The sequence below is a fragment of the Platichthys flesus genome, chromosome 16, assembly GCF_949316205.1.
Source record: "Platichthys flesus chromosome 16, fPlaFle2.1, whole genome shotgun sequence".
Classification (NCBI taxonomy): Eukaryota; Metazoa; Chordata; class Actinopteri; order Pleuronectiformes; family Pleuronectidae; genus Platichthys; species Platichthys flesus.
The window spans coordinates 13,961,636-13,969,086 of record NC_084960.1 but is presented as its reverse complement, the minus strand read 5'-3'; positions in this window follow the sequence as shown (position 1 = coordinate 13,969,086).

The window sequence follows — 7,451 nt, the reverse complement described above, 5'->3', positions numbered from 1 at the left end:
TAGTTTAGTTTTTGGATTTTTGGGGCACTTTTCATCCAGAACTCCTGTTTCCTCTTTAATCACTGCCTTCTCCGCTGACATATTAATCAGCTAAATCAATAACAGAAATAATTATTACTGCTGGGTCAGGGCGGGTCATATCTCAGTACTTCCAGATGGAGCTTCTTCCGCCATTCAATGCCCACACTACAAGTGGTTTTGAATGGGTCCCCTCATAAAGACATCTGCTGTCCGATCATAACTTGAAAACTTTGTCCCTGTGTGGTCACGTTCACATCACAAGTCACTTCTCACCGGCCATGCCCGTCTCCTTTAATCACCACAAACACCAACAACAGTTCCCCTCATCCCTCCCCCATTTCTACCTCTCGTCTCCACTTCATAGCCCGGCCCACCCTTCGCTCTCAGACGGAGAAACTCATTATAGCTGAGGATTAGATCGATCAGTGGGGTGGGGGGGAGGGGGTGATGCCCAGTGGAGAGGCAGCATGCCTGGGCCAAGCAATTTATGCCAACAATGGAGCTCATCTCTGCATATCCTGACTGCTGCATAGAGGAAAACACTCAGCGGCAAACACACACACGCACACACACACACACACACACACACACACACACACACACACACACAGAGAGAAGCAGCCGTGGGTGCACATCTATTTCTGCTCAGTTTATTTCAAGCAAATTGGCGGGGGATATACTTATTAGTGGAAACAGCACCTATAGACATCTGCAGATATAAGACGTGACTTGTCAAGAATGAGATTACACCAAGAAGCTTATTGGTTGAAAAGCTGTTTCGCTTCTTTCATATGGCTAATTTTAAAACACTCACACGCACGGACACATGCAGTCTGCATCATCCCATTCTGAGAGCCCCGCTGCACGTCAGGAAAAAAATCGGTCCTGGTAATGTAACACCCCCCAGCACCCATCCACCCACCTATCATTTTCATTCTGAAGGCCGACATTCTCTCCTCTAAGTGGGTTTGCCTCCACAGGAAAGGCAGAGCCTTCTGCCATCGCCCTGGAAACCGGTGAGAGTAAACAGGAGTGGGATTGGGTTGTTGCTCTGCGGCGCGTCCTCGCAGTGGCCTCATCTCACTCCTCAGACTATCTTTATTTCCCAGAGGGATAATGTCGGCCTCAGTATCTGGTTCCTCCTGACTCAGGAATCCTCAGCTCCTCAAGGTGTGCGTGCACGAGGAGCTGTGCAAGTGAACGCATGTTCGCGTTAGTGTGTCCAATGTTGACGGGGTTAATAACGGATTAGGCATCAAAGGGGCGAGCCTCCGAGCAGCCAAGCTTTCCATAAATTAATTTTACCTTTTGTCTCTTTTTCTTCCCTCGTTTGTGCTTCCTCCCTATAATTATTATTTTTTGGTGGAAATCCATGCAAATGAGTCTGTGTCTAATCTCGTCCCACGATAATGGTACCTTCTGTGGTTTTCAGTGAGGAATTAGCATCGGGCAGGTTGAGGAGTGGGCACCTTGTGAAGTGATCCGGTCACTGCTATTTCGCCCCAAATATGATGAACAAATTGTGTCTCAGGGACAGAAATTGGCTTTGAAAACAGGAATATCCACTAAAATGGCACTAGAACGCAAATTATTCTACATGTGTAACTCTAGATCTTATCAGTTTATTTACTAATATCAGAAATCTGTTGAGAAGCCTTCATCTTAATGGCCTCATGTTTGGCAGGTGTAATTTGGACCCAAGGAAATACAATGTTGAATTTGGTGCGATGTTGACCAACAGTTTGGATCAACTCTAAATAAGCATGTGACAGGCACTCTGTAGCAGCGACGGCTGGGACTCATGAGTCTAGGTGACGACAACAGGCATGTTCGTCACAAAGACATGACAACTGATTCTCCAGTTCAGGGTTCTGTGTACTGAGTCGAGCTTCACTGAACTTTGTATAAACAGGTGAACAGCTCTTTGTGCAGCAACGGGGGTGCAGCGTCATGGTTCTGTGGACTGAGTCCTGCAGCAGGTCTTCACATTCCGCGGCTCAACTCCTGCAGGTCACTTTTACAATTTCAGAAAGAAAACTGCAACCAGCGTCACCCCAGACCAAACAACATTCCAAACAGACAGAATTAGAACTTGCAGTGCACTAATAATACAAAATAAAAAGACAAAGGACGAGGTCTAACAATCTGCACTAAATTGTTTAAACTTATAGATCTCAACATTATAAATGTCTTATTTCTCATTTCAACATCAAGAAAGTATTTCCTGAGAGATTCAGACAGTTGTTGAAAAAACGCCCTGTATATCCCATAATGCTAAGGAAAGTGATTTAAAAAGAATTCCTGCATCTGTCACTTCAAATCTGATCTGCTGCATTATGTAACGGATTCTTTTGTCACGTATCACCTATCTCTCCATTAAGTTTAATTCAAATGAGTTATCTGCTTTTTGTGTTATCACACTAACAAACAAACAATTTCTGATGCAAAATAAGACATGAAGTGAGATACTTCTCCTCAGCTCCTGTATCACTTCATCATTCGTACATAATAGCATTTGCTTTAGAAATGAACTGCCAACCATGCAGGCACTAATTAGGCCCATTAAGGATGCTAATTACACAACCACGCCAAAAAAGAAAAAGTCCCACAAACAAGACGACCAAGTGCAGATCCCAGCTTCCCCCGAAGACAGAGGCTTGGAACAGGTTGCCCAGAATCCCTTTCACCACACGGACGCTGTCCTTGGCCTGAGACGGAGCAGCGTCCTGCGGGCAGGGACATGTTCTCATCTGCACAGAGGAGATAACCACACCACACCCTGGCTCAGCTCCTCCGCCACCACCAACCTGCCTCTGCACACCATCCGTTCTCCCGGCCCCTCCATCATTCTCTCCCTCTTACAACTGTCCATCACAGCACGCGCTCACAAACTACACGCTACTGCAAGCTCACTGGAAAGACAAGGGGAGGCAAGAAAGACAGGAGCTCAAGTGAGTTCAGACAGCAGCTCAAGTGTTTGTTTTTTGGTTTCCCTCTCTTCCTCGTGCTCTGGTGTTGACGCCCTGTGTGTATCTCTGCCGATCCAGTCACTCTGAGGTGTACAACGTTTGATTTGGACAAAGACAAGGGAATTTGAACCTCCTTCTTTTAGGGAGCCGGCACGCAGGGGTTGTTTTCGTGACCATTAAATAAAACAATTCTGACTAAAAATCAATGTCAGATTTCAGACGGGGCTTTGTCTGCTCAGAGTGAAGTGCATCATCGCTGGGATTGTCAGTTCTCCCCGCGAAGTGATTATCAGGCGACCCGCTGGCCGAGGAGATTATTATATTGACTCCACACTCACAGTTTGGAGGACTTTGGTGATGTGGTGACAACGGCTTTCATACTGAATGAAGACACACCAGAAGCAATCTCAGCCAAGAGCTCTTACCACCACAGGATAACAGAGGAGGCGACGCCATCATCTCTCTAGTGGCCTTTTATAAAACCATGCAGGTGAAGTGCAAGTGCACCGTGAGCACTTAAAAGCACAATTTCAGGACCGGGCCCCTTGTGGAAGAATCACATTGATTAGAGAGTCGCTTCAGCCAAATCACACATACAAATATTTGATTTACTCTTATCCACATTGTTTGAGTTTCACTTGATGCAAATTTATTTGAAATAAAGGAGCTACTATCCATAGCAAGGAACCACTGCTTTGTTCCTACATGCACTGTTGCTTGAGAGTTTTTCTGAAAGTCAAACCAGGAAACATTTCAATCCACCATCATGTTGCTGGGACGGTTATGAAGATGTCTACTGAGAGATGATAGAAAATTTCACCCTTCAAAGATTTAGCTTTTTTCCTCCGTGTTGAGGAAGTGATCTTTTTTAAATGTCTCATTTTGTCAGTGTTTTGTCAGTGATGTTGCAAATCCATGTGCAGGATGGACTTACAGCAATATTTAGGTTTATTTATAAAGCAGGTTTAAAGAGAAAACACAAAAAGCAACCAAACTTCATATTTATTTACAAAAAAAAGATAACTGTCACTTTTTACTGTTATAAAAAAAGCTGTCTGACTCATGCACGGATATCAACCCAAACAGGGAATCACCAACACTGAGTGACAAATGCCTCAAAACTAGCACATGGTGGTAAGGTTGCACAAACATTCACCTGCATTATTGTTGTTACAATGCATGTTGTCCACTTTAATCAGCGCACATTGTTTTGTAAATGAATTCAGTGAAGTTGCTGTGTGGTTATGAGAATGAGCTGTTTGCTGATCATTTGCATAAAGTCTGTCTCTTCTCTCTCTTAGGTGCCCATTTGGAAAAGAAGTATTAAAAACACTTGATTATACAAGCAAGCAGGTCTGACTGCAGAGAAAGTTTGTTATTATTACAATTCTTCACTATTATTATTATTATTATTATTATTTTTATAGCTTATTTTGAATACAACTTAATCTGCTGCTGGTGTAAAGAGGTGGTCTCCCTCCACACACAAATGCAAAGATGCACAAACACACCCATGCGCTTTCTCTCTCTCTCTCTCTCTCTCTCTCTCTCTCTCTCTCTCTCTCTCTCTCACTCTCTCTATCTCTCACTCTCCCTCTGTGTGTCTCTCCTCTGTTGCCAGCCCAACAGCTGCTTCTCCCTTGGCCAGCCTCCAAATGGATGACTGAGGAGAGTGAATGGGTTTTTAATTTTACTTGTTAACGCTGTTTTCTCTGCGTCAATCCCCTCCCTGAAACCTGCAGTGCCAACACGGTCAGATAGGAAGCGGGGGGGATAAACAACCGTTTGGGACCGACACAAGAGCAGGGTCTCAATACCACCCTTCAAATTAAGAGGACATTGATTAGGCACGGGCTGAGATATTTGAAGAGTTTCATTCTTCTTTCTCTCTTCTTCAGTGGGCTAATTAATCCTGAAGGGTTTACTTTAGAACTCAAGTATCTCAGAGGCGAAGCAGTGATATTGTTCTCTTCATCCCACAGCTGAGACCTCCATCGGCCGCTGTCTGTCTTTCAACTCCAAAACCACAGGAAGGTGCATTTGAAAACGCCTCAGGCAAGATGGCTGCTTCCTCAGCAATGGAAGCTGTACATGTGTGGAGAGGAGGCCCCCAAGTCACATTAGTTCCTCCTCATGATTCAACCTCTTTCTCCTCAAGCTGACACTTTTACACCGACCGCTCAGTGATGCATCTCTGCATCATCACAAGAGGGAATAAAGGGAGGAAAACTAAAAGATTTGTCACTGAGGCGAGAAGAGAAACATACAAAATATAAATCAGACTGAAGTTGTTACATTGAAAACCAAATGGCAAAACCAAAAAAAATCTCAGATTGAGAAATCAGATACTCTCGTCACGAAAAACAATTCACATGCACACACACACATATACACAGATACCACTAATTGCACAAAAACACATGCATCCATACACACAGACATAGACATGCATGCATAGAGCCCCCCCCACACACACAAATGTACAAACATAAACAGACAACACTCTCTCTCTATCTCTCTCTCTCTCTCTCTCTCTCTCTCTCTCACATAAACACACACACACACACACACACACACACACACACACACACACACACACAGACTTATAATATTATTCCACCTGTTGCCACAGACGTTTTAATTAAGAATTAATTTAAGAATATACATAACTATTCAGCATTCCTGCTAAATACTGAAGAAAACACATATCTGTGAATACTCTCAGTCATCCTGGTGTTTTTGTCCAAGCAGAGTTAAATTGAATGCGACTGGATTTGGCTTCGTTTGTGTAAGACCTGAGGAAGCCTCTGGATAAAAGGTGAAACATCTCAGAGCTACAGCCAAGTCCAGGTGCCCTCAAATCAATAAAACTCTCCTTGGACTGAGGACAACAAAGTAAAACACCAGGGGAAGCTGGATTCAACACAACAGGACTAACTGGTTGCAGCTGCAGCTGCAGCATGCAAATAGATGCTGATAGAGGTTGAGCTGTGGGTGTTAATCAACCCAGAGAGAAATTGTTGGAGAAATTCTTTGAGGATAAGTTTCCTCACACAGGAGACGCAGTAAAGACGACAGGTGACTGAGCTGGGAAACTTACAAACAACTGCTGCAACAAACAACCTTGGGATTCTTTAAACAGAGTGCCCCCGGCACGCAGTAGGATGAGTTCTGACATCCATCCTAAGTGAGACAGATTACACTGAACCAGTTTAATTTGAATTACAAGCAATTTACTTGCGCAGATGTGATTCTGCAGGTTTCACTGCGAGGAGGAGGCGACAAGCTTCCGTGACAGTGGGTTTGAAACTCTCGTCCCACTTGTCGGCCTTTACCTGTTCCAGCATGTCGAGCCAGGGGCCAGAGGGGATGGAGCAGGAAGCTGCTGCGTCTGGACCGACTCCCAGGCTTTGGGTTCCCAGCACAGCTCAGATAAAGGATTAATGTGGGGATAAAAAAAAATGAACGTGAGCTAACAAGTATAATGAATTACAAACGAAGATCTAATCCTCCATACTCCACTGGAGATTTAAAAAAATTCTGTTGGTTAATGTTTGTTTTCACCTCTCTTGATATAAATGATAAATGGCTAATGGTCTGTGTTTATATATCTTAATGACCACTCCCTTTTAAATCCAGTTTTAAATTCACACATATATTCATACAGTGCATCTATGCGCAGCCCTTTTCTCTAGCAGAAGGGGTAATTTCGGAGGTTCAGTTTCTATCTATCTGCTAATAATAAGGACACTTTGATCAAACCCCTGACCTTCTGGTTAGAGGACAACCGCTCTAACCCCTGAGCCACAGCCGATGCTGTCTGAAGAAAGAGGTTCGGCCTGGTGATGATTCAACAAACAGTTTGTCCATAGATCTGCCTATCATACCTTTTAGGCTACTTTTTGATCATTTGCAATATGTGTATATGGATATGGAATGCATTTATTTATGTGTGTGCATGTTTTTATGTTGTGTGAGTACACTGGATTGAGTGCATTGTCTTTTATTCTGTTTTCTATGCATCACTGGAGCAGCAATTTTATATTCTATTATTGAATTCTGCGATGCAATGAAATTTTTTCTTTATCGTTAAATAAATGTGTCCCTTGAAATTTTCAGGATCAGATCTCTCATAATCTCCATTTAACAGCTGAGGTTCAGATTAAGTTACAATTAGATGTAGTAGTCAGTCAATCTGCAGAGACAATGGAAAACATACAGTGACCCTGACAGTGAGATTCAAGGGAAGCAAATGTTAACATCAGCATGAGGCGTCTCACAAACCAGACGAAGAGTGCCCTCTTGTGGAAGAACATGAACATCACAGTCCACGTTTAATACATCACTTCCACCATATTTAAATTTCCAGCACATTGCTTCGAAAACTTAACATAAAGGCAACTGAATTACAGACAACTGGAAAGTAAAATAGAGAAATAAATAATGACGCATTAAAAACCA